At 39.4% G+C, this 27,882-nt stretch overlaps 1 protein-coding gene and 1 non-coding gene across 8 annotated transcripts in view; both read left to right on the forward strand.

Moving 5' to 3' along the window:
* Window positions 1–27,882, forward strand: part of MAPKAP1 (MAPK associated protein 1) — a 231,990-nt gene that overhangs the window by 59,129 nt on the left and 144,979 nt on the right. The window lies entirely within an intron of this gene.
* On the forward strand, window positions 25,380–25,511 carry LOC112836809 (small nucleolar RNA SNORA72). The gene has a single exon (XR_003211576.1). It is a non-coding gene; the product is annotated as a small nucleolar RNA SNORA72 (small nucleolar RNA).

Below are 27,882 nucleotides of genomic sequence, written 5' to 3' on the forward strand. Positions count from 1 at the left end.
TTGTCAAATACTGTGTGTGTTAGTAGGATATAAGTAAGAAGCTCTAGTTTTTCTAACATTTAACATAAGAAAAAAATAGTCTTGGTTTTTTCCAGGTTGCTTCTGGAAGAGTACTTCATTCATGAGACCAGGGTTTTATATTTATTTGTCACTTACTTTCTTTCTGACTTTGAATTCATCATCTCACCTTTCTGGGTTTAGTTAGCCAATCAGAAAAATGAGGAAGATGACCAAGGCCAGACCCATCATTAGAATTACATAATTTTATGTCAGTGTGAGACATTTAGGAACATTTGGAGACTCTTAAGTATTTAGATTCTTTTTATGAGAATACTGTTGGCAAGGCAGATGATTCATTCATCAAACATTTGTTGAATATTTACCATACTCCTGGCAGAGTAGGAGGTCTTGGGACACATTGATAAAAGGATAGTCCCTGCCCGCTGGGAGCTAGCTCAGAGTCTCATGAGGTAGACCATGGTGATCCAAGGACAGAAAGATTTGGAAGTACAGAGATAGGAGTCAGCCTAGACTGAAGTGTTGGTGAAGTTAGTGGAGTCTTAAGCCCAAGTGAGAAGGATGAGGAGGTTCTGGCTGGAATCTCTGATTTAGCTTTTCAGTGACTGCCCAGGTAGCCTACCCTTCCTGGAAACCTAGACATGCTGATTCAGTCTTACATATTAAAAACAGATGCCGTATCTGCCACCAGGCAAATTCTTTCTCCTGGAAAATTCCTGTTTGTCCTCTTCAAGAGCCAACTCACAGATGTCACCTCTTCCTTAACATTTCTTTGACTCATCTGACAGTGGCTTTCTCCTCTGTACTTCCACAGACCTTGCTTATGCTTCTTTAGAGTGCAGATTTTTCTCTTTCTCCCTCTTCTCTGTATACAGAGTGCCCAGCATAGTGCTCAGTACATATTGGGAGGGAGGATGGAAGGAAGGGAGAAACCTGCATCTTAGTGGGTTATATCTGAAGTAATTCAAACGACTCTAATGACAACCGCAATAATAACAATGAACGTATATTGAGAACTTGCTCTGTGCTAGACACAATTCTAAGTGCTTCGCGTGTAATGATTAACCGAATTCTCACAACAGGCCTGTGAGAAGGTGTTGTGATAATCCCCAGTTTGAGAGGTAAGGGGACTGAGGCTGGGAGAGGTTCAATGACCTGCCTTAGGTCAGAGAGCCAGGGAGAGGGAGGGCAGCCCTGCAGCCCAGGCACTCCAACTGCAGCCAGTGTCCTTAGTCTCGGTGTTACACTTGCATGATGTGTGAAGGGCTCCCAGAGGTCTTCCACTTGTTACTGTGAGGTTAATTCTCAGCCAGTTTTTAAGTGACTCCTTGTTTCCCCCAAGGGTTTGGCCACAAAGGTGGTGATCATTCCTTTTGCCCGGAGGTTTTCATAAAGTCTTTTTGCCAGTGGAATATTTGTAGCTGAAGCCATTTAGGAGACAGTGCGGTACTTAGGGACAGAGTGCTGCCGTTGTACAGATGACACAGTGTTTTCTGTGCTGCAGTCTTTAAGGGTGCAGGCTCTGTTTCCTCAGGCCTGAATGATTGAGGGACATGAGCGAGAGTGAGCAGATTGCAGTTGAATATCAGAAAGATCGAGGTAATTTGTACAGACCTGTAAGTATTTGGACTTGACTAGGAAAAAGGATATTGCTTGTAGAAAAAGCAGAAAAATACTAAAGTGTATTTTGTGTGCAAAACAAAGGGTCTTTCAGTGAAATTGATAATGCCCAGGTGATTATTTTCAAAGAAAGATGATTTCCAAAGTGAGATTTAAGCCATTTAAAAATCTGAATCATCGGAGTACTTTTCTTCTCTTTCACCACTCTCTCCTCACATTGTGTCCCTAAGGTCAGCCAGTGTTTCCTCCTCAGTGTCTGTCAGATTTGACACTTCTCAGATTCACCCGTCACTCCCTTGTTCCAGGACCTCTCACATCCCATTTATGTTACAGCAGCAGTTTCCAGGCTGGTCTCCCTGCCACTTGTCCCTTCTCCCTCCCATGTGTCCTGTACACTTGTGGCCCAATGAAATACCCCCATTGCCCTCCTGAGGTAGCAAAACTAAACCTGTCCACCGGACAGAGCCCCTCAGCAGCAGCACCCTCTCCGCCCACATACCTTCCAACTCAATTTGTACCGTTCAGTTCCCCTTTTATTTACCCATCACCCACCTTCCTCTTATAGGTATGCTACTTTAATGAAGACATTATTTCTCATTTAAGCTCCACGATAGCCCAGAGAGAGAGAGATTTTTATTCTAGATGAGGAAACCAAGAGACAGAGAGGCGAAAACCCCAGAAAGGAACTGGCATGTAGGTGCAAAATAATTATCTGGTGAACGAGTAGATGACTGAAAGCCAATAATTAAGAAAGTTTATGCAGTACTTGAACCTGGGCCAGTCTGATTCTAGATCTTCTGTCACCCTGCCTCCCAATATAGCCCCATTTTCCTTATTACCTGACAATTTTGTTCTCTGACCACGAGCTCTTTCTAATTTTTCACACTGTTGCTCCATTCATTTCTTCAACTTGGACTGCATTTACCCCATTTCCTTATTTTCTTCAGAACATACGGCAGAACTCACTCTGATTGGCACTTTGATACCTGAACCACTTTTTGTCTGCCCATTGCCTCGGTGCTGTAACATTACATTATACTTAATCAGATACTGATCTGTGGCCTGCCTTTTCTTTCCTTTCCTTTCTTTCTTTCTTTCGAGACTTTATTTTTAAGCAGTCTCCACACCCAACGTGGGGCTCAAACTCACAACCCCGAGATCAAAAGTCCCATGCTCACCGACTGAGCCAGCCAGTCGCCCCTGATTTGTGACATTTCTAATCAGATCACATGTGGTGTGTGTGTCTTCAAAGACCGCTCTCTTTGGGCAGAGGGCTGGGTGTGATGGATTAAGTGTCAGGCAGACTAGGGTCTTGGCTTTGCCACTTATTATGCAAGTTTGGGTAAATAAGAGCTTAACTTCCATTGGACCCAGTGTCCTCTCCTTCCCAGCCCTGCTTTTAGTCATTGGCCCATAACAGGTCACCAGGACAAATTAATTATTTTTCCAGTTAATTAATGCTTTTTTATTTTTTTATTTTTGAAGATTTTATTTATTTATTTGACAGAGAGAGAGCACAAGCAGGGGGAGCGGCCGGCAGAGGGAGAAGCCGACTCTCCTGCTGAGCAAGGAGCCTGAGGTAGGGATGCGGGGCTCCATCCCAGGACCCTGGGATCATGACCTGAGCCAGCCAGGCACCCCAATTAATGCTTTTTTAGTTGTGGATGATCTGGTAACTAGATATACTAGTACACTTGCCCTGGATACAGTATTTAGTTTAGAATTTTCTCCTTAGGAATGATGACCATTCTAGCAGTGTTAGATCGACTTTCGCAGCCCACATATTAGAGAATATGCAGTTAGTTATCTGGGACATGTTACAATTACAGAATTGTTATGTGAGGGGGGAAGGGTTTGAATGATCTAATTTGCCAAATAATTCAATTTGCCTTTATGTGTCTTTGATATATATGCATTAATACTTTCCTATGTACCCTTCTCAAACCAACACATCCCTTAGTGTTTTTTAAGTGTTTGGTTTAGTTTTTTTCCTTCTTTCTGGTCCGTTGTATTTTTGTTCTCATCTGTGTGTCTCTTTCAAGGTAACTGCCTGTTCTAGGCATCACACCTGTCATTGGAGAGGTATTTGCTGCCTTTGCTTGGATCAGGGTCATGTTCATCTCAGAGCAGGTCTTCTTTTCTCTGTGGTGCAGCAGCAGTTCCCCAGAGTTCCTTCTGACACAGATCTGTGGAGGCGGAAGACTTGGGAAGAGGGAATGCCACCTCTGCCTTGGGAAGGCGTCTCCGAGCCACAGCTGTCCCACTGTACCACAGCTGGTGCTTGGAGCTCATACCTGGGTCAGACTGAGTTGAGATGCTCCTGGGGCATCTAGAGGGGGGCTGTATTTAAGCAGATAGAGACCTGCGCCCTAGCAGTCTTTATTTCGTTTAATTTAATGAAGACTTGAGCTACTTAGGCCACGTGTATACAGATGTGAGATAAACTACTATCCTTGCTCTGAAGGAACTTGTAGACTAGTAGGTACACAAACCACAATGAACAAGCATTACGGAAATTTTAAATTAAAGACAACTTCAAAATCAAAATTTCATGTGTCTCTTTTTGAGCAGTAGGTGCTAAATCATCTCTGCATCTTTTTGCATAATTTAGTTTTGGTCTTTGTGTAATTTTACATTCTGCTTTTGCACCTACCTTTGTTATCTTTGAATTTTTCTTTTATATATCGGACATAAATACTCCTTTTCAGTGACTAGCTTACATTTCTTTGAGCATATAGTCCACAGTTTCCATGCCTTAGACAGAGGCTGCTTCATGAATAGCCTTGTAGAGAAGGCAAAGGTAGGGAATGTTTTATCAAAAAGTAGAGCTGTGATCTTGGTCACTTGGGTCTGTGGTCTGAACATACAGTGGAGGGTCATTTTCATGATTTTTTTAGTTTTTTTTTCTTAATTTGATTTTATTTTTTGAGCAGCAGTTGGGGAACATATAGAGAAAAAGACTGGGAGGTAGGGGAATGCAGTGAGAGTTCGTATCTAGTGGTTTCAATTCAGTTTGTGGAGTATTGGGAGACTAATCTGAGAAGAGGCTTTTGCCACTAATGATGTTTGAGGTGAGTGGGGCTGTTCTAAGCTTCTTGCTGTTGGTGTAAATAGACATTTAAGAATATCCGATAAATCTGAGGGCAGAATTTGCAGGACTTGATGTCTTTCTGGCCCCGTGGAAACAGTAGGTTTCATGGTGGGAGGGCTGGAATTGCAGGAGAACTGTGTGTCACTGTTTAAATGCAGAGAGAGGAAGGATTCGGGCTGACGAGGATGACTCCAGCATTAAACTGGTTAGCTCTATCTGTGGACTATTAGGGGATAACCTTTCCAGCCAGTAGATTGTCAGTGGAGTAAAGCAATGGACAGCAGTCGACAGGTGTGTTTTCCTGTCCCAAAGTTCTATCCTTTCCTTGCTGGTACATCTTTGTGATAAAATCTTTGAGCCTCAGTTCCCTTACTTGGAAATAATTGAAGGGATAGTATGTACTGGCCTTGGTTATTTTGAAGATTGAGTGGAGAATACCTGTGCAGGTGCTTATAAATAGGCTGCTTGTTGTCACTGCAGTGAGTTATTCTATTAAGTAATATGTTTTGAGACTTTGACTTTCTGTCTCTCCTGTAACCCTGCATCGAGCATTATCAGGATTATTTTCCACGGAGAAATTTAAACCACGCCTGACTTCACCGGTACTCAGTTTGCCCCGAGGAAATGGGCTTGTGCAGCTCTGCAGTGTTCCTTTGCTAGTTAGAAAGGAGGTGAAACCATAATTGTTTCAGTGGGATTTTTTTTCCTCTCCTCCACCTTGTGAAAAGTGTATTCATATGTTTTATAAGACTCCCCTGCAAGTCTAATTCGAAGACAAGAATCACCATTATTGCTAAATTTATTACACTTTCACCTCTTTTCCCTGAGTGACTCATTATTGAGTCCTGGAAATGCAACTGTGTTTTTGTTTAGGAGGAGGTGGTGGTGAGGGAGAACTTGGGGATGACTTTTAAATAAGAGAACTTTGTATTATATTTATCTGTCTGGAGGCAATAAATCTGTTTCAGCAGATTAAATACAGACTTCTTTATAAAGCCCTATTTTCTCAAACCTCTTATCAGCAGCACTTGGCAGTAATCACACCTACGGAAACTTGTAATTTTCCTCAAGGAGGTGACACTGACAGAATTAAAAATGAAGGAGCCCCCCTGAAAAGCAAGTTCATTACAAATTAACAGTGGTCTTAGCAAAGCAGTGGGCTAAGGCGTGTCAAATAGCGATATGGATAAAGAAACCCAGCATTTTAAACTGTCAGAGCTGGGAGCAGGGCTAGCCTGAGAACAAATTAATCACATATTGTCAAGGCAAAGTTGCATCAAATTAACACATCGGATTCCCGCATATTAATGTTAGAATGCTTTCACCTGATTATTACTGCAAACCATTGCCACTCTTTGAATGCAAAGATATAATTAAATTGCTAAATAGAAAGTGCATATAATATCTCCACATGCATTTAGGATGCATGAGCTGAAAAGTGCACATCCTAGGAAGTGACAGATTCTATTTGTAGGGGGAAAACTTTACTTTTTTTCCCTTTTATTTACTTGGGAGTACTAGAGTATGAAATTAGAAAAGTTAGTTATGTTATTCATATCCTATATGAGTTAGATGAAATACAGGTTTAATTTAACTGATTTGCTACACTGGCTATGAGTACATAATTACCTCTGTGTTTTTCTGGAAGAGAAATGGGAAAATGTTGCACAATGGTCCTTTGCAACAAAATTGCCCATTACACATAATCCTAGTGGTGGATTTATCATCAGAAGGTGCTTTGGAGAAACTAGACTGGCCACTATGACAACTGTCTTTTACATGGAGTTGCTTTCTGGTTCTGCTTAATATAGTATGTGCATTTTATTATATTCAGAATGAGAACTCTGGCTCAGTCGTGGTTGACCTTTGTGATCAGGGATGTAGCCTAGCAGGAAGAACTTGCTTTTTCGTAGTCCCTGCTTGTCCTAGATTACCAGGCCTTCTGGTTTGCTATCTCTGCTACTCACGTTTAGCCTGATTGTCTCTGTTACTCACACTCAGGCATGACTATTCCCCCTGTGCCCTCTACCAAGCTCTGGTGGTCCTCTGCATTAAAATCTTCCTTAGAACTCACTTTCTTTCTTGAAGACTCCTTTGGCAACCCAGGTATCCACAGACTTCTCTCTTCAGCTTGAGATAGAGCAGTCTTTTTTTTTTTTTTTAAGATTTTATTTATTTATTTATTTGAGAGAGAGAATGAGAGAGAGAGAGAGCATGAGAGGGGGGAAGGGTCAGAGGGAGAAACAGACTCCCCGCCGAGCAGGGAGCCCGATGTGGGACTCAGTCCCGGACTCCAGGATCATGACCTGAGCCGAAAGCAGTCGCTCAACCAACTGAGCCACCCAGGCGCCCTTGAGATAGAGCAGTCTTGATTTGCCAGTCTCACTTAGTAGCAGTTAGGGCTTGTAAACCTGATAGAGAGAAGTAGTGATCATTAGGAGCCAGCATGGGCTCACTTAGAACCTGGCAGGGTAAGATAACCTCATTTCTTTCTTGGGTAGGGTGATTGGCCAGATAGAGTACTGTGGTCATGGCATTTCATGAATTTCACTAAAAGGGACGCTTGACTGTCTCAGAGGTTACAAGAGTGTAAATGTCAATGCTTCCTGGGCATTTCTACTTTGTAGGCAATCTGATCTAAGGCCTTTGTTCCCCTCAGGGTCAGTGCCTCCTGCCTCTCAGCACTCTTCCATCCTCTCACCCCACAATAGTGGGTTTCTGAGCTCGAGCCTGCAAACTCATTTTGATATTCATGTCACTAGAATATGTTTGTGAATTAAATGTGTTGCAAAAGCCATGTTTATTGTACTCCAAGACTTCTAAAAATGTGTTTTGTATTATCCATGGCCCTGCCTGCCCCTACTAGTTTAGATGTTTAGGAGTGAGCCATGCCTGCGTTAAGTGTACAGTACAGTAGTGTTAATTATGTAAACCTTATTGTGCAACAGATCTCTAGAACTTTTTCATCTTACAGAACTGAAGCTCACAATTCCTCCTTTCTTCCTCCCCCCTTCCCCAGCCCCAGCCACCACCATTCTACTTTCCCTTTCTCAGAGTTTGACTATTTTAGATGCCTCACATAAGTAGAATCATGCAGTATTTGTCTTTTTGTGACTGGCTTATTTCACTTAGCATAATGTCCTCAAGATTGAGCTACATTGTAACTGAGAGGATTTCCTTCTTTTTTTGGAGGTGGAATAGTATTCCATTGCATGTATGTATCATATTTTCTTTATCCATTCATCTGTAGGTGGACATTTAAGGTTGCTTCATCCTCTTGGCTGTTATGAATAAAGCTTCAGTGAGCATGGGCATGCAAATGTCTCTTCAAGATCCTGTTTTCATTTCTTTTGGATTTATACTCAGAGGTGGAATTGCTGGATCATATGATAATTCTATTTTTAACATTTCGAGGAACCTCCATACACTTTTCCATAGCAGCTGCAGCATTTTACATTTCTACCAACTGTGCACAAGGGTTCCATTTTCTCCGCATTTTCACCAACACTTATTATCTGTTTTGAGGAGTTTTTTGTTTGCTTTTTTTTCACTTTTGCTTTTTGGTTTTTTTGGGGTTTTTTAATAATGGCCATCCTGACAGATACAAGGTGATACCTCATTATGGTTTTGGTTTGCTCTGATTTGTGATATTGAGCATCTTTCAAGTGCTTTTTGGCCATTTGTATATCTTCTTTGGAGAAATTTCCTTTGCCCTTTTTTTAATTGGATTTTTTTTTATTGTTGAGTTGTAAGAGTTCCTTATATATTCTGGATGTTAACCCCTTATCAGATATATGGTTTGCACATATTTCCCCTTGCTATTTTGTAGGTTATCTTTTCACTCTATTGACTGTTTCCTTTGCTGGGCAGACATTTTTAAGTTTGATGTAGTTTCATTTGTCTGTTTTTCCTTCTGTTGCCTGTTTTTGGAGTCATATCCAAAAAAATCACTGTTAAATCCATTGTCAACAAGCTTTTCCCCTATGTTTTCTTCTAGGGGTTTTATAGTTTCAGGTCTTACATTTAGGTCTTTCATCCATTTTGAGTTAATTTTTGCAATATGGTGTAAGGTAAGCATACCACTTCATTGTTTTACATGTGGCTGTCCAGTTTTCTCAACACCTTTGTTGAAGAGGCACATCTTGTCTTCAGTGACTTATAATGAGAGCAGTTATAAGTGGACAGATAATGGTTAGAGCTTTATCCTTCATGTTTATGTGACTCTTCTTGCTAATCCACATAGTGAAGGATTTTATTTAAAATACCCTTTTTCTTGGGATGCCTGGGTGGCTCAGTCTGTTAAGCGCCTACCTTCTGCTCAGGTCATGATCCCAGGGTGCTGGGATCGAGCCCCATGTTGGGCTCTCTGCTCAGCGGGGAGCCTGCTTCTCCCTTGCCTTACCGCTCCTGCTCTCTCTCGCTGTCTCTGTTGCTATCTCTGTCTCTCTCAAATAAATAGTCTTTTTTAAAAAATACCCTTTGTCTTGTCGTAATCACGGTGTATAACATAAATCATTATGTTGAATGCCTTTAATACAATGTTATGTCAATTATTTCTCAATAAAATTGGCAGAAAAATACCTTTCCCCTGCCTCATCACCTGCAGTCCATATTCTGTGATACCATGCTTCCTGTTCTTTGCATGTTATGTTCTCTGCCAGAATGTCTTCCTATGTCAGTGAATTCCTGTTTATTCAATAAGCTTCCACCCACATATGATCTTCCCTGACTCCCTCAAGCTCATTCCTGCAAGTAGTACTTATCACACTCCATTGTAATTATATTTATATATATCCTTCGCTCCCTTGAGAATGTAAGCTCTGTTTGGACAGGGACAGTGTCTGGTTTGTCACAGATTCTTGCATCCAGTAGTCACTTAGCAAAACTAAGTGTATGAACAGGCCGCCTTTGCCACAGACTGTAAAGCTATGAAGGGTAGGATGCCTAAGTTTATACATAACTAGCTGAGCTTCTGTCTCCTCAATTGTAAAATTAGGAGATGGAAAAACTAATAATAAAACAAAATAAGATCAGAAGGTACATAGTTCTCTGAGGTCCCTCCTGGCTCCAAGTCTATGAAAATCACATAGGGAATTCTTATCCAAGTGCTCGCAGAGCTTCAGTCCCACAAATCCCACAAGATCTGCTGACAAGTAAGACAGATCTTAACTTTTTTGTTTGGTGGGTGGGGCCCTAAGGCGTTCTGCCTTTCAGGAGTCAGGTGAAGTAGAGTGTGTTGGCTAAGCTCTACCTCTGCATCTGGTTCTAGCAGTTCTTTCACTGCAGGCAAGGTATCCCCATCCCACCCTCTTCCTTGGCCTTACTATTCTTATTTCTAAAACTGGGGAGATCGATCCATTTTTACAGTTCAGTACATGTGTGTTTGAGGGGGGAAATGAATGTATTTTGAAAGAGCGTATTCGATATTTTAATGTTATGTAAGGAAAATAAAAAATAAGTTTTATAAAATACTTAGAAAAAAATAAAGCTTCATGAAAATTTGTTGGAAATATGCAGAAGATAGAAGAATTTTTTTTAAAGATACTATTTATTTATTTGACAGAGAGAGGGAACACAAGCAGGGGGGAGAGTCAGAGGGAGAGGGAGAAGCAGGCTTCCCGCCGAGCAGGGAGCCCGATGTGGGGCTCGATCCCAGGACCCTGGGATCATGACCTGAGCCGAAGGCAGACGCTTAACGACTGAGCCACCCAGGCGCCCTAGAAGAAATTTTAATGGCTGTGGTGAGGGACACATCATCTTTGGGGGAATGTGAGATTTTTATAGTCATCAGAAGGGGTCACAGGTTAAAGATGGTCATGAAACACTGCATTAGTTTCTGTTCCTATTCTAATTTTCTGTGATTCTGTAATGATGAAAATTTCACAGAAGGCTTCAGAGGGATGAGCGCTGCTTAGTTATGATGTATGTATGACTTGCACCTACAGTTTTTGTTTGCTTGTGTGTTTTTCTAAATTGAATCCTGACTCTACCATTTACTAGCTATGTAACCACAGGCAAATTATTTAATTTCTCTCGGTCTTAATTTTTTTCATCAGTAAAAGGGATATGATAACACCTTCTTTACAAGATTGTAGTAAGAATTAAATTAGATAATTAAAGCTCTTAGCTTAGTGGCTGGTGCATCATAAATGTTCTGTTCATGTTAGTTATTATTGTTAAGAATTTGGAAGTGAACATTACCACACCTGTGCCCAATCTGACTTTGGAACTTTGAGAGGTAGATGTGGAAATTAGAAAAAAAAATATTCATTTTGTTATTGGCAAATCTGGTTGGATCTTCAGCCTGATACCTTAATATCTCTACTGAGTGTAGACCAGCACTGTGCAGTAGAACTTTCTATGATGGTGGAGATGCCCCATATCTGTGCTGTCCAGTATAGTAGCCACTAGCCACATGCGACTGTTGATCGCTTGAAATGTGGCTAATGTGACTATGGAACTGAGTTTTAAAATTTATTTAAGTTAATTTAAATTTCACTAGTCACATGTGGCTAGTCGTTACTGTATTGGGCAGTGTGCATCTCGACATTGGGATGACTTAAAAAGGAGACACTGTATCTGTTGAGACAGACTTAACAGAATTCCTGTCTTATACCCTTTCCATGCCAGTGCTGGGCTCATAGAGAACTGGGCCCTCAGACTTGATCCTAGAAGGCTGGCCAGAGACCTAACCCCATAGTTTGAGCACAGAAACAACTTGAGCCGGCACTTCTGAGACACCCTGGAACAGATGAGGCTATGCCAGGGAATTCAGTCTTCCTGAGAAAAAGTAGAGGGACTACTCTTCCCAATATTTCTTAAAGATTTATTTATTTATTTATTTGAGAGGGAGAATGAGACAGAGAGAGAGAACCTGAGAGGGGGGAGAGTCAGAGGGAGAAGCCGACTCCCTGCTGAGCAGGGAGCCCGACGCGGGACTCGATCCCGGGACTCCAGGATCATGACCTGAGCCGAAGGCAGTCGCTTAACCAACTGAGCCACCCAGGCGCCCATTTCCCAATATTTCTAAAAGGGCAGAATTCTTTTGTGGCTAGAGCTAGGAAGCCAGGGACTAGAAGGAGTAGTTCCTTCAGTGGCTCCTAGAATTATAGCGACTAAATGTTGTGCAGGACATCTTCTTAACAATAGCTTTTGAACTTTAATGTCTTAATGATAAAGACTTTATATTTTGCTTCATTTTACACTTTAAATATGGCCACGTATTTTTTTCTTGTGTACTTTTGTATTTTTTTTTTACCATGTAATTGGATGATCCAAGTGTAGCTTATCTTTCAGACAGAACAAAGACAGACACCTAAAACTACAATTAAAATAAAATGTTCCATAAGCCTCTGTCCTGATTTCAGTCTGATCTTATTTATATTGAATATGATTTTTGGTAAGCTTATGAAAAGTCTGTTGCTTCTTTGTAGTTTTCTTTTTCTTCATATTCTTTTCATCAGGGTTAACTATAAAAGGGCATTCTAGATGGAATAGTTTATTTCTAGAAAGGGAAAAGCTGATGTTTCTTTAAGAGCATCTTGCTTATAGACTAGCAACATGTGCAGTGAATTGTGTAATTTTATAGTGTGGGGCATCCTGTTGTCCATGAGTAAGTAAGTTTGAAGGGACATTTTTTTGGAATCAGATCTTACATTTGGGAATTTGTCTTGAAGTCACCATCATATGTACAGCCCCCCCACCTTATTAAAAGAATGCTTACACCTCTAAGCTCTTCAGTTGATATCTTTTCAGATTAAGTATTTTCACACTGTTTAATAGTAGCCTCAAAGAACCATACATAATTATGGGATATGAGCAGTTATTTTAATGGCTATGTAATTTATATAGTGAGGATATAGCATATCTAAAGCAGCTGCCAATTAATTAGAAGAGGCTATTTAATCTACATGTATAAAATTTCAATTAAAACATCTTTGCTAAACTTCTTGTCTGATTTTATTGTATTTTATATGGTTCAATTGATTGAAACATCTTTGAAAATAGTTAGTGCCTTGGAATGGTAAATCATTGATTAAGCATTTACTGTGTATTAGGCATTGTGCTAAGTATTTTGTGTATATTATCTCATTTAATCCTCACAACAGCCTGTGAAATAGGTGATATCACTGTTTTACAGATTTGAAACTTCTTGGAGCCTTAGTCGTCTCTCCTTTATACTGGGGTTAATATTGACCTACTTCAGGGTGGGGGGATGGGTTAGCCTGGTGATGGGTATTAAAGAGGGCACATTCTGCATGGAGCACTGGGTGTTATGCACAAACAATGAATCATGGAACACTACATCAAAAACTAATGATGTAATGTATGGTGATTAACATAACAATAAAAAAATTTAAAAAAATATGACCTACTTCAGTGTGTTAAAAGGATTAAGTGAGATTAATACATGCCCACCTTGAAAAAAGTACTCAGGAAATGATAGCTGCTATTGTTATTTTTGTCTTACTATTTTTGATTTCATGTTTTGATTTCATGATTTCATGTTTCATGTTTTAAAAAGCAGTGCTTTTTTTTTTTTGAGAGAGAGAGTTGGGAGGGGCAGAGGGAGAGGAGAAGTTTAAGCAAGCTCAACGCATGGAGCCTGATTCGGCTCAGTTCCACGACCCCAAGATTGTGACCTAAGCCGAAACCAAGAGTCTGATGCTTAACTGACTGAGCCACCCAGGCACCCCAAGGGGCAGTGCTTTTTATGATCCAGAAATATGAAAAGGTATTACACAGTGAAAAGTCTCTTTCCCTCCTGCCCCCCATTCATCTAGTGCCTACCCATACCCATTTTACTAGTCTGTTGTATATCTTCCAGAATGTCTCTATGTAAATATGAATATATATTCTTACTTTTCTCCCCTTTTACACAAAACGTAACATACTATTAACACTGTTCCAAAGGTTGCTTTTTTATCTTAACAATATAACTTGGAAATCACTCTATAATACTGCCCAGAAAATTTCTCATTCCTTCATATAGCTGCATAGTAGTCCATTGTTAGGAAATACTATAATTTATTAAGCCAGTTCCCTGTTGAAGGAGACTTGAGTTATTTCAAATCTTTTACTATTACAAACAATGCAACAGTGAATAATCTTGTACACATAGCATTTTGCATGTGTGCAATTATATATGTAGGATAAATTCCAAGAAGCAGAATTGCTGGGTCAAAGGGAATATGTGTTTGTAATTTTTTAAGTATTGCCAAATTGCCGTCCATAGAGTTTGTGCCAGTTACATTCTAACCAGCAATATAAGAGAGTATGCGGTTCCTCACAGCCTCACCACAGAATTTATAAAATGTTTGGATTTTTGCCAGTCTAATAGGTGAAAAGTGAATCTGTGTTATTTTAATTTGCCTTTCTCTTATGAGTGAGGTTAAGCCTTTCATTCGTTTAAGAACCTTGGCAGTTTTGTAAACTTCACAGATGTATTGGATTCTTGATCTTTTTCTTTTTTTCTAGTTCTTTATATATTAGGGGGATTAGTCCAGTTTATTGTTTATCTTGTATATCTTTTGCCTTTGCTTATAGATTTTTTGGACTATACACAAAAAAAATTTTTAAGGCGTGAAATTTATTATTTTTCCTTAACTTCTGGATTTTGAATTTATTTATTTGGGGAAGGTTTTTTTGTGTGGTTTTTTTTTTTTTGCATTGTATATGGGGCCTTATTTTCTAACTGTATGAAGGCTGCTGATTTCTGTGTTAATTTTGTATATCCTTTACATTACCAAATTCAACTTATAGTTTTTAATTCTTATAAGATTTCCAAATATATAAGAACATTATTAATATACAGTAATATATAGAATAACATAGCAATTTCATTTTACCTCTTTCATTTCTACTTCTGTATCTCTGACCACTTTCTCTAGTGTTTTTGCTATTACATCGTCACTACTACCACCACCATGTACTTGACATTAAGCTAAAAGTTGGCATTAAGTAAATGTTCATTCTTTCTTTAGATTTCAAGATGTAAACATTGCTAAAATGTAGCTAGCCAGCCAGTGTCCATGCCAAACGGGGAATATTAAGACAAATTTTAAGGAGTGAAAAAAAGGAGGGCAGAGTTGGAAAATGTCTTTGTATTCTAGTGACCCTTTCCTGCAGTGCTCATAAGCTCCTATATTAAATAGGGTGCATGTTTGTTGGGTTTTTTTTTTTGCCTTTGTTGAAAAATATCATTTGAGGTGTGTATTTTCTCCCGAAAAATCACTTGGTATTCTTTTTTCTTTCACTCTGGGAAAAAAGTAATACTTGACAATATACCGTAAGATTATGTCTTGGTGTTCAATTAATAATCTTGCATTTAATCAAATATAAAACAACATTTGATTAGCAGCTGAAATCCTTTTGAGGTTTTCCAGAGCTTCAATTAAACTTCGTAGGAATCTTGGATTGCTTTTTCCTGTGAACATTCTGTTCCTTGATTCATAGTAGTCCTATAATCAGTTGTCTCTAGCATTCAGCCTTCTGTTTTAAGAGGGTTTTTTGATTTGTAAACTATAGCAGACCAGAGAATTTGATGAGGAAAGAATATGAAGAAAAATTGTTGAGAATGCTTTTAGCACATAATACATTTCTTTTTCCCCTCCTCCCTCCCTAAGTCCTTAAAGGAAATTGTTGGTTACTTGGGAATAATTGGGTACTTTTTTTCTCCACAAAAGCTGGAAAGTTTGTGGGAATAATTGAGTACTTTTCTTCTCCACATAAGCTGGAAAGTTTGTGAGGGTCCTTATCCATCTTTGAAATATAGATATGGTTTACTCGTAAATATGTCTTAAGTTTTTGAAAATTAAAATATTGAGTAAATGCAGAAAATCATTTTAAAGATATATCCAAGGTATAACTAATTATGTAGTAATCACTCATGTACCCATCACCCAGTGTGGGAGGAAGAACACTGTTTTTACTTTTGAAGTCCCCTCTGTATTGTTCTTGCTCTCCTCCCACTCACAGAAGTGTCTTTAGTTCTCTTGATTCTCCTTATAGCCTTATCTCTTAGTTTGTATCTCTAAACAATGCATTTTTGAACTTTATTTTAATGGAATTATGCTTTAAATTCCTCTGTAACTTTTTTCTCTCAACATTATGTTCCTGAGATTCACCTGTGTTGATGGTTGTAGCTGTAATTAATTTATTTTCATTAATGGAGAAACTCCATTGTATGAATATACCGTAATTTATCGATGCAGTTGTTGATGGACATTTGGGTTGTTCTTGCTACTACGAACAGTACTGTTTATAAATAATTTACATGTGCAAGAATTAACCCAAGGCAAAGGCTTAGAACCATGTTTAACCATGAATCACATCTGTAATGGGAGGTACATTTTATATCCCGACCCAGCATACATACCTATAATGTGTGATGTACACACATATGTATGAATATATAACATATGGAAGCAAAATTTTCATCTAAGAATACTTACCTTCACTAAGTGCAAATGCACTCTGATACTTTTTATTCTAATCTAGTCTGTTGTAGTTAATTCAAGAAATATTGGGGTACCTGGGTGGCTCACTTGGTTAAGCCTCTGCCTTCAGCTCAGGTCATGGTCCTAGGGTCCTGGGATGGGGCCCCTCGTTAGGCTCCCTGCTCAGCGGGGAGTCTGCTTCTCCCTCTCCCTCTGCCTGCCACTCCCCTTGCCCGTTCTCTCTCTCTCGCTCACTCTCTCTCTCTCTCTGTCAAATAAATAAATAAAATCTTGAAAAAAATAAATATTGGTCAGAATTGCCTACATTGATTTCCCAGCCCTCAGGACCATGGTTTCAAAAATCCTGTTCCAGAATGCATGCAGGTTTGGAATTACAGGGTCACAGGATATGAATGCAGCTTCAGCCTTAATAGATAATAACAAATTGTTTTCCCAAAGTGATTATTCCCATTTACAGCAGTGTGTAAGTATCCCAATTATCCCATCAGACTTAATTTTTTCCAGTCTTGCAGGTATGAAATTATATCTCATTGTGATTTGAATTTGTGTTTCTCAGATTATAACTGGAATTGAACATCCTTTGTATGTGCATTGGTTATTCATATTTCCTGTTCTGTGTATTACTGTTCAAATCCTTTGTCCATTTTTGTTTACCATTTTTTAAAATATTTATTTATTTATTTTAGAGGGAGGGAGGGACAGAGGGAGAGGAAGAGAGAGAATCTCAAGCAGACTCTGCTGAGTGGAGCCTGACATGGGGCTCAATCTCATGACCCTGAGATCATGACGTAAGCCGGAATGAAGAGTCGGATGCTTAACTAACTGAGCCACCCAGGTGCCCCGTTGTTTATCATTTCTTAATGATTTGAAGGAATTTTAAAAAATGTATTTTGGATAGTAAACATTTTTTTTAAAGATTTTATTTATCTATTTGACAGAGAGCGGAAGCAGGGGGAGCAGCAGGCAGAGGGAGAAGGAGAAGCAGGCTTCCCATTGAGCAAGGAGCCTGATGTGGAACTCGATCCCAGGACCCTGGGATCGTGACCTGAGCCAAGGCAGACACTTAACCAACTGAGCCAGTCAGGTGCCCCTGGATAGTAAACATTTTTTATGTATGTGGATACTAATCATTTTATTGCAGAAATGTTCTTCTGATTTGTGGCTTGTCTTCATTATCTTTGTGGTTTTTTTTCTTTTTTAAGATTTTATTTATTTATTTGAGAGAGAGAGATACAGAAATAGCAATAGAGATAGCAAGAGAGCATGAGTAGGGAGGAGAGGGAGAAGCAGGCTCCCCACGGAGCAGGGAGCCCGGCGTGGGGCTCGATCCCAGAACTGTGGGATCACGACCTGAGCTGAAGGCAGCCGCTTAACCGACTGAGGCACCCAGGCGCCCTGTGGTGTTTTTTGATGAACAGAAATTCTTATTTTTTTTCAAAGATTTTATTTATTTATTTGACAGAGAGAGACAGAGCAAGAGAGGGAACACAAGCAGGGGGAGTGGGAGAGGGAGAAGCAGGCTTCCCGCAGAGCAGGGAGCCCGATGCGGGACTCGATTCCAAGACCCTGGGATCGAGCCGAAGGCAGATGCTTAACGACTGAGCCACCCAGGCGCCCCAGAAATTCTTATTTTTAATGTATCGAATTTATGAGTCTTTTGCTTCATTACTTAAACTTTTTTTGTCTTGTTTAAGAAATCCTTCCCTACCCCAAGATCATAAAGATATTTTCATATGTTGTATTTAAGTTTTTGTATTTAAATAATCTGTGTGGAATTATTTTTATTTTTTTTTAAGACATGTAGTGTGAGGTAAAGGTGCAGTTTCAGTTTTTTTTTCTGGGTGGTTGATCAGTTGTCTGGGCATTAGTTATTTAAGTCCCATTTCCCCCTGTTCCATGGTGCTAGCTCAGTCATGTAGATACGAAACTTCCCTTTTTGCGTGCTACTGGTTCTGAGCTCTCCTTTTCCAGTGGTTTGTTTTCCCTAGGTTAATATCACACTATCTTAATTATTTCAGACTTAAAACAGTTTCTGATATATGGTAAATCATGCCCCTTAAACTCTTTTTTTCCTAATTATGAGCATCCTGTATATTCTTGACCCTTCCATATAAATTATGAAACTGCTTGTCAAGTTTTTAAAAAATTCCTATTGAGGTTTTGATTGGACTGAATTTGTAGATCAATTTGGGAGAATTTATATCTTTACTATTTTAAACATGTATATCTCTTCATTTACCTAAGTGATCTAAAAAATGTCTTTCATAAAATTTTATGATTTTCTCCATAGAAGTCTCATGTCTTTTTTAGATTGATTTACAAATCCTTAATATTTTTTGGTTCTGCTCCCCATATCGTTTAAATCATAGTGTGTGTTTGTTGCTAGTGTTTATAAGTAGCAGTTGATTCTTCCTCTGTTCCTCTCCTCCTCCCAGTTGTATTTATTCACCTAACAGAGATTTTCATCATTAACAGAGGCAGTTGATTCTTCTGAATTGGTTTAATTTCAACAACCTTAGTAAACTTTTAGTAATCCTGTTTCATGCCTTTTTTGGTTTTCTCTGGAGTCAGTGATTTGCAAATAATGATAGTCTTGCTGTCTTCTTTCGAACCCTTCTACTTCTCTTTTTCTTGCCTTACTGAGCTGGCTAAGACCTCTAATACCATGCTGAATAAAGTAATCTTGTTGTGTTCCTGATATTAAGGAAATACTTTCAATATTCCACCATTAAGAATGATGTTTGTTGGGGCACCTGGGTGGCTCAGTCGTTAAGCGTCTGCCTTCGGCTCAGGTCATGATCTCAGGGTCCTGGGATCGAGCCCCGCGTCGGGCTCTCTGCTCCGCGGGAAGCCTGCTTCTCCCTCTCCCACTCCCCCTGCCTGTGTTCCCTCTCTCGCTGTGTCTCTGTCAAATCAATAAAATCTTAAAAAAAAAAAAAAAGAATGATGTTTGTTGTTTGGTAGGTGGCTTGTGTTGGATTAAGAAAGATCCCTTTTACTCCTAGTTTGCTAAGATTATCATTTTTTAATCATGAGTGAATGTTGAATGTACTGAGTGCTTTCTATATGTATACTGCCATATTATTTTTTCCTTTAATTTCTTGATCTGATCAATTATATAAATTTATTTTCTTGGTTTAACCAACCTTGCATATGACAAAATAAAATAAACTTTCGTCATCAAGTATCCTAGCTTTTATATAGTGCTGGATTGGTTTGCTAATATTTTCTTTAGGATTTTTGCATCTTTGTTCACAAGTAAACTTGGCCTGTAGTGTTCCTATCTCATACTCTCAGGTTTTGATACGGAGTTTTGGTAGCCTTGTAGAGTGATTTAGGAATTATTCTTTTTCGGTACCATTTAATAATATGGGTAATAGTAGCATTATCTGTTTTTGAATGTTTGTTAGAACTTGCTAATAAACTGTTGTAGCGGGTTAGGTCCCATGGGAAGCAGAATCTGAAGTGGAGATACACATGCTGGAAATTAGTTATTAGAGAGTGCTTTCTGGATCAGCATCTATGGGGAGAAGAGAAGGAAACAGGATTGGGTAGAAGGAGGAGTTGTAGTGCTGGCACCATGGGGCACTCTGAAATTAGGATGACACTTCAGGGTTGCCGCATAAGATAAGATGGGATAAGAGGCCAGGCCTTTGTATTCCTTGCATGTGACTTATCATTGAATGCTAGCCACCCTGAAAAGGGGGTGTGGTCTTGAACAAGGTGGCTCTATCAGCCTGTTTAATTCCAGGAAAGGACTAGCAGCTGATAGCAGCCATCCCAGCAGTTGGAGAATATACCCTTAATTCCTGAAGATGGCATCTGGGTGGTGCAGCCAGGGACCATGCCAGTCTACCCTTGGTGTCACTTGTATTTATTTGTTTCTTAAAATTTTGGGACCATTCCTTCACATCTGTGGTGGGCTTCTTTGCTTTGGGGAAACTTATTCAAGGAAGGTTAGTGGAATAAACTGTAGTCCGCATTTCTGCAACTGCTCCTAAGAACAACTGCTCCTAAGGACACAACTGAAACTCATCCACCTCTTCAAGTATCCATTTTAGTCCCTTCAATCTCAGTTAGCATCTCTGCTGCTCCCAATGGCTTTTATGGTATGATGACTCACACCCTGATCCCTGAGGGTCCAAGTCCCTGTTCAAAGGCTGTGTCTGCTTCATTTGTCCATTTACCATCAAAATTGGGCAAAAGAGGAACAAAATATGCCCAAGAAGATTTACTGGCCAGATGTGTTCCTTCTTGCCTTTGTTATGTAACAGCAGCCCTACCTTCTCCTGATGAGAATTAATTACTCCTGTCAGGATTGTGCTTTTTCCTCTTGCCTGATAGCACTTGACACAAGGAGCATGAGTGGCAGCCATAGTTTAACATTTAGTGGGACTTCTGCTGTGTCTCTTGGTGGAAGTGTTCTCCCTTTGGGAACCAGGTTCTCTAAATTCACAGAGCCCTAATTTCTAGAGATGGGAAGCATTCCCCAAATGGGTCACTGGGAATAGTAGCTAATCTTGCTGCTGCTTCTTGGTTCCTAGAACCATGTATTTTATCTGCTGGGGACATAATACCGTATAATGGTTGTTGATTTTTAGTATATATGTTGCATCCTGGAAATGGCATCCCAGCCTAACAGGGTGTCATCTGTGAGCTAGTGCCTTATCTGTACCATCAACATGTTGATCAATCACTCTTTTAGATGGACAGCTTTTGGGTCATGTGGTGTGTGATATGACCATGTATGATATGCTTTTGGGTCATGTCGTGTATGATATGACCATGTATGATATGCTACTGTTACATCTTCTTTGCTATAAAGTGGATTCCTCAGTCCGGTGGAATATTAGGTGGGCTACCACTTTGGTGGATCAAACACTCTGAGATACTGGTACTAGCTGAGGCATTACTGGCAGGAAATGCAAACCCATACTTAATAAGTATTGGTCTCTGCCAAAACCACTTTCAGAGTAGAAGGGGTCCAGTGCATTCAGCTTGCCACCAAATGGCTGTTTGGTCTTCTTAGGGATGATGCTGTATTAGGGACTCAGCATTTTTCTCTTTTGCTGTCAGGTTGGATATTTGACAGTAGGCAGGAGCAATATCAGCCTTGGTGAGTGGGAGATAATGGTGTTGGTCCTATATATAGCCTCAGTCTCTGCCACCATGGCTACTCTGTTCATGTGTCCATTGTGCCAGCACTGGAGAGACCAATAACAAAGAGACTGGCTGAAGTTAAAGCAAGTCTGTGTTGGGAGTCCCCCAGACAGCGATTTACTAGGAGGATTTACAGGACTCAGCATAGAGTTGTACTCATGTCTATGATTTATTACAGCAAAAGGATACAAAGTACCATCAACAGAGGGAAAAGGCCTATGGGGTCAGGTCTAGGTCCACGCTTCTAAGAGTCCTCTCTCAGTGGCATCACACAGGATATGCTTAATTCCTCCCAGCAATGAGTTTTGTCAACATGGGCAAAATAGTATCTACTAGGGAAGCTCATTAGAGACTCAGTGCCCACGGTTTCTTTTGGAAGCTTGTCACATGGGCACCCTCTGCCTAGCATGTACCAAAATTCCAGAGTCCTAGAAGGAAGGGAGGTGTTCAGCATAAACCATTGTTCGCACAGTTTAGGCACAGTGAGCCACTCTTACTGGGTAGGATAATGAGGACTCTGCTGAGGTCCAAGTTCCCAAGAGTCTACATATTTTAACCTCCTGACACTTGCCTTTGCTTTGACACAAAGAAGATGAACAAACACATTGTCCTGAACTCTGACTATTGGGAAGATTCCCTATCACTGTTGTCTTTTAAGGCCACTCCTGAGTGGGACTGTAGTATAGCCATGGTCCATTTTTAGCTTCAGCAATGTCTAACAGTTCTTGAAGTGTGGTATTCCTCTTTGTCAGTGTATGATTGCAAAATGGCCATAGATACTTTGGGGGGATCATTATAGTGTTTACTTGCTGTGGAGGTGCAGGTCCTTTATCCTTTAGCTTTATCTCATAATCTCACATTTTTTGGATATGTCTGTCCTTAGATATTTTTAATTCCTATTACTTCCTATTTGATACATGAATTATTTATGTGTTTATAAATTTCCAAACCTATTAGGTTTCTATAATTTTGCTTTTTAGTTATTGATTCTAATTTTATTGTTCTGTGGTTAGAGAATATGGCCTAATGATACCAATTATTTGAAATTTGTTGAGCATGGTTTTATGTCCACTAATGTAGGCCACTTTTCATAAATACTACCTGTGAACCAGGAAAAAATACTGGAGCAACTGCTGCTCTTGGTTGCAGGATTCTAAATCTGTCCATTAGGTCAAGCCCGTTAATTCTGTTAAAATCTGTATCTTTATTGGTATTTTTTTGTCTGCCTGCACTATCAATTAGACAGAGATACATTAGAATCTTCCACTGCGTTGATAGATGGCCTGTTTTCCCTTAGGGTTCTGACAGATTTTCTTTTACATATTAGGCTATGTTTTTAGGTTCATACAAGTTCAGAATTATTTCTTCCTGGTAAATTGAACTATTTGTGATTTGTGACTCTTATCTCTAGTGACCCTCCTCCCCTTTAACATAGCTATACCAGCTCCATTTGGTTAGTATTTACCTGGTGTATGTGCAGTTTCATGTTTAGATGCAGATTATTTTTTCTTTTTCTCTTTGGGTTTCACTGGATTTTCTGAGTCTGTGCAATGTTGGTCAGGGTGCATATTTTGCCATATGGCTGAAATAGAAGTCCTTTAGTAAAATAGAACATTTTTTCTAATGGGTTGTCTTAACTGTTGTAGAAAGAGTATTATAGAAGGATGAGAAAGATAGAGACAGTTTATACATAAATATGTCATTGTTCTTGATTTCATGAAAATGTTGATTCAAAGTATAATACAAGGCTTTTCCCCTCCAAAAGAAAAACCTTTAGAAATATATTGGTTTTGGGGAGAATTATCGTAAGTTAAAGATTGTGGTCTTTCGAGTCCCATCAGACCTGGGTTTCCATCTGAGTTCTCTCACTAGCCGTGTGACTTTTAATGATTTCTTTAACTTCTTAATATTTATTTATCTGTAAAAGGGGGTAAGTAAGGGCAGTTTTGAGGATCAAAGGAGATAATATATGTAAAGGGATCAGCCTGGTGCCTGACACATAGAGTAAATGTTAGCTGTTTTTAATTTTAGCCATTCTCTTTCCGGAAGTGTTCAAGGTGTTAATACAGAGAGTTAAATGTGAAATATCTCACATTATACATGTAATAGTGTAAAACTGAATATGGGTATATGGCAGACACAACCATAAAGGGAAAAGCAAGAAAGGTACCACAGTATTAGAAGATGCGAGAAGCAATATGAAGCTTGGCAGGTGACCAAAGCCAAAAAGGTCCTCTGGCTCCCCTCAGCTTTCCAAGACTTGGATTTAGTAAGGATATTCTCTACTCTGGCTTTTTCTTTTGTGTTCTGTTCAGTTAGTTCAGGAGCATATATATCCCTTCCCCTTTGGGTCAGAGGGAGTTCTGACTTCCTGCACCCCAAGGGAGCTGCCTAGCTTACTTTAGGAGAAGGATGCTTGTTCCCTTCTATAGGGACCTCAAGGATAGTTAGGGATTTTCATTCTCACCAGTTCAACAAGGAACTGTTTGGCATCCCCAGAGTTCTGGAAATACCTTATTAGAAAAGAGATATAGTTGCATTCTTCTGAATAGAAAAATTTATAATAAACAAGAATACGGAAATATATACCATGCAGCATCAGCATATATCAGATTATATGAAGCATTTAGACTTTTTGCCTCTTCCCCCTGGTAAACCAGGCCTCAATGGAATTCTTGTATAACTTTTCATTAGGCTCCAGTGTAGAGCATCAGATATGAGAGGGAATTGTATAGCCCACCTCCATCTAACCTTTTGCTCTATATTTTTGCATGCCCAAAGACAAGAAAAGTGTGTCTCATTCATTGTCTTTGTGTATTTCTCTTGGTACTACTATTGTCACTTTAGTTTTTTAGTAAAGGAAATTGGCTTATTAGAAACGTTTGTCTTAATCCTCTATGGAAATATCAGTTTACGGGAAGGTGAAGGCAGCTTGTTTGGGCTCCTCTCAGAATCTCTGCTACAATTGTCGGAAAGGAAACCCCAGGGAAACCCCTGAGCACAGGCTTTACAGGAGCAGTGGCTGCGTGGAAGACACCACTCCTGATGCTTTCTCAGGTGCTGTCTGGCGAGCAGAAATAATGGGCTGAAGGCAGAAATGCTGATGTTTCCACTTTCCCAACTTAGCACAAACATCTTCTTTATCTTTGGTGCATTTTGGTGCCACAGAGGCGGCTCCAGGAAGCCTTAAATGCAAATGTGATTGCTTTTACAATCCTGGCTTTGAAAGCATGGCGTTTGGGGATTTCCTTGACTTGAATTCTTTTTTTAAAGGGAGTGGATTCATAGCATCCACTGTCAGTGCCATTTCCCTTTCTGCGATGACTTGTTCACTGTTTACATGAAAGGATTCAGGAAGTAAGACGTAAACATAAGTAGATAAATGAACAAATAAACGAAAAGCTCTGCTGCCTTTGTCACAGAGTGAAAAGGCTTAACTATAACATAATGGGAACACAGCAGCTGTTTGATTAAAACTTTAGGACTTTTCCTGGAAACTTCGAAGCGTGTCTGCATTTTTTTTCTTTTTAAATAACACTGTGATACGGGAGAAGTGGTTTCCTAGAATGCCATGGTTACAGTGGAGCTTTTTAATGTATTGTCATCCTAGTCACTGCAGGGGCTGATATGAAATACTCTCACTGCTGGGGCTTGCTTCCCTTCTGATATGTCCATCCTTTGGAAGGCCCAGAAAGTGATTTGTAAATAAATTGCTTCTTGTCGCCATACAGTGTTTGTTTGTTTTTTTTAAGTTGTGGTTTTGTTTTTTGTTTTACTGTCTTAACCAGTTTGAAATGTACAGTTCAGTGGTATTAAATGCATTCATAGTGTCTTACAGTAGTACCCCCTTATCCACAGGACATCTGTTCCAAGACCCCAGTGGATACCTGAAACTGTGTATAGTATTGAACCCTATATGTATAGGGTTTTTTTTTCTATACATACATATCTACGATAAAGTTTAATTTATAAATTAGGCACAGTAAGAGATTAATAATAAAATAGAACAACTATAACAGTATACTGTAAGTTCATGAATATTCTCACTCTTCTGATTTTATAATAATCAGGGCAGGCCAAACATTTGCTCTATTAAGACCATGCATGTGTCCTCAGACCTAGTTCTTTCCTTAGGTCTGATTTTATCAATGCTGGTGATAAACCAAGTCTAATTTATATGGTGCATCATATGTGGGAAATGTCTGTGACTCTAGGTATCTGGTCATCCTGGAGAAATGACAGCACAGCTAGTGTAATAACCTTTGAAAATAATAATTTGGGGGGTCCTGGGATTGAGCCCCACGTCAGGCTCCCTACTCGGCGGGGAGCCTGCTTCTCCCTCCCCCGCTCCCCCTGCTTGTGTTCCCTCACTCGCTGTCTCTCTCTCTCTCTCTCTCTCTGTCAAATAAATAAATAAAATCTTAAAAAAAATTTCAAAAAGAAAATAATAATTTGATGATTACCAGTTGCCATTAAATGAGTTGTAAAACTAAAAAAAAAGAAAAATGTTATGTGAATGTGGTCTCTCTTTCAAAATATCTTACTGTACTTACCCTTCTTGTGATGATGTGAAGTTACAAAAAGCTTACGTGATGAGATGAAGTGAGGTGAGTGACATAGGCATTGTGATGTAGCATTAGGCTACTATTATTGCCCTTCTGACAGTGTTTCAGAAGGAGAATTCATCTGCTTTTGGATCCCAGTTCACCACAGGTAACTGAAACTGTAGAAAGTGAAACTGCTGGTAAGGGGTGACTACTGTGCGATCATCACTACCATCCGTCTCCATAACTCTTTTCATCTTGTAAAACTGAAACTCTATATCCATTAAACAATAACTCTCCTTTCCTCCTTCATCCCAGCCCCTGGCAGCTACCATTCTACTTTCTGTCTCTGTGATCTTGACTACTCTAAGTATCTCATATAAGTGGAATCATACAATTATTTGTCTTTTTGTGACTGGTTTATTTCACCTAGCATAATCCTCAAGTTTCATCCATGTTGTAGCATATTGCAGAATTTCCCTACTTATTAAGGCTGAGAAACATTACATCATATGTATATACCGTATTTTGCTTATCCGTTCATCTGTCAATGGACACTTGGGTTATTTTCATGTTTTAGCTCTTGTTAAGAATGCTGCAGGGAACATGAGTGTACACATACCTCTTCAAGACCCTGCTTTCAGTTCTTTTGGATATACTTCCAGAAGAGGAGTTGCTGGGTCCTTTGGTAATTCTATTTTTAATTTTTTGAGGAACCTCCATACCATTTTACTTTTCCACCAATAGTGCACAAGGTTTCCAGTTTCTCCACATCCTCACCAACTTGCAGTTTTCTGGGGTTTTTTGATAGTAGCCATCCTGATGGGTGTAAATTGCTATCTCATTGTAGTTTTTACTTGCATTTTCCTTCTAAGTAGTGACATTGAGCATCTTTTCATGTGTTTATTGGCCATTTATATGTCTTCTTTGGAGAAATGCCTATTCTAGTCCCTTGTCCACCCGTAATTTTATTAAAAGCAAAACAAGCAGCTTTGCAGTGTTCAGAGGCAATTTTAAGTGGTGAGTAAGACTTCGCGCTCAAAAGTTAACTCCAGGTTGACATCATGGCTTTATCAGCTGTGTGACATTGAGCAAGTTACTTCATTTCTTTAGGCTTCCATTTCTTCTGTAAAATGGGGAGAAGAGTTGAATCTGTTTCACAGAGTTCTTCTGGGATTACCTAAGCTAGTATTATAGACATCAAATATATGGGATAGTATTTGCCCTGTTGTAAGTATTTAATAAATACTAGCTGTTATATTATTGGGATCATGAGCCAGTCTTAAAAAACTCTTTTTATGGGGTGCCTGGGTGGCTCAGTCAGTTAAGTGTCCAACTCTTGATTTCACCTCAGGTTTTGATCTCATGAGTCGTGCATTCAAGCCCTGCTTAAAACACACACACATACACAGACACAATGGAATATTATTCAGCAATAAAAAAAGAGTGAAATCTTGTCATTTGCAATGAATTAAATGGAGCTAGAGAGTATTATGATAAGCCAAATAAGTCAGTCAGAGAAAGACAAACACCATATGATTTTACTCATATGTGGAATTTAAGAAACAAAATGAACGAGCACAAAGGAAAAAAAGAGAGAGACAAAGCAAGAAACAGACTTTTAACTATAGAGAACAAACTGATGGTTACCAGAGGGGGGGAGGTGAGTGGGGGGAATGGCTGAAATAGGTGATGGGGATTAAGGAGTGCACTTGTCAAGATGAGCATCGGGTGATGTATGGAAGTGTTGAATCACTACATTGTACACCTAAAACTAAAATAACACTGTATGTTAACTACCTGGAATTAAAATAAAAACTTTGAAAAAAAGAAAATGATTGAGCTTTGGATTCAACAAGATCTGGCTTGAAATCTGGCTTCACTACTTACTAGCTGTGTAAATTCAGGCATGTTTGTTCATCTCTGAGAGCCTCAGTTTCTCCTTCCCAAAACGGTGAAAGTAATGTATATTTTATAGGGAAGCTGGGAA

Source organism: Callorhinus ursinus, unplaced genomic scaffold (assembly GCF_003265705.2).
Source record: "Callorhinus ursinus isolate GAN/ISIS: 27379988/994484 unplaced genomic scaffold, GSC_fseal_2.0 scaffold24, whole genome shotgun sequence".
Taxonomy (NCBI): Eukaryota; Metazoa; Chordata; class Mammalia; order Carnivora; family Otariidae; genus Callorhinus; species Callorhinus ursinus.